Source organism: Cynara cardunculus, unplaced genomic scaffold, assembly GCF_001531365.2.
Source record: "Cynara cardunculus var. scolymus isolate 2C unplaced genomic scaffold, CcrdV1 Un_Scaffold_2531, whole genome shotgun sequence".
Lineage (NCBI taxonomy): Eukaryota > Viridiplantae > Streptophyta > Magnoliopsida > Asterales > Asteraceae > Cynara > Cynara cardunculus.
The window spans coordinates 6463-6698 of NW_020201125.1; positions in this window are offsets into that span (position 1 = coordinate 6463).

Consider the following 236-nt stretch of genomic DNA (forward strand, 5'->3'; position numbering starts at 1 on the left):
AATTACCCATTATACCAGGTTTCTATGTCACCTCATTGTCCACGTGGATTGTCTACATATACTATAGTTACGTGACTTTCTGATTACAACATTATACTTTCAAAAAATTTAATTTTTAGATATTTTACAAGTTATTTAATAAATATATTAAAAAAAAATCTTTTTATTTATTAATATACCAATATTAATGAACTTATTATAAAACAACTTATCTCGTTAATATTTTTAAAAAATAT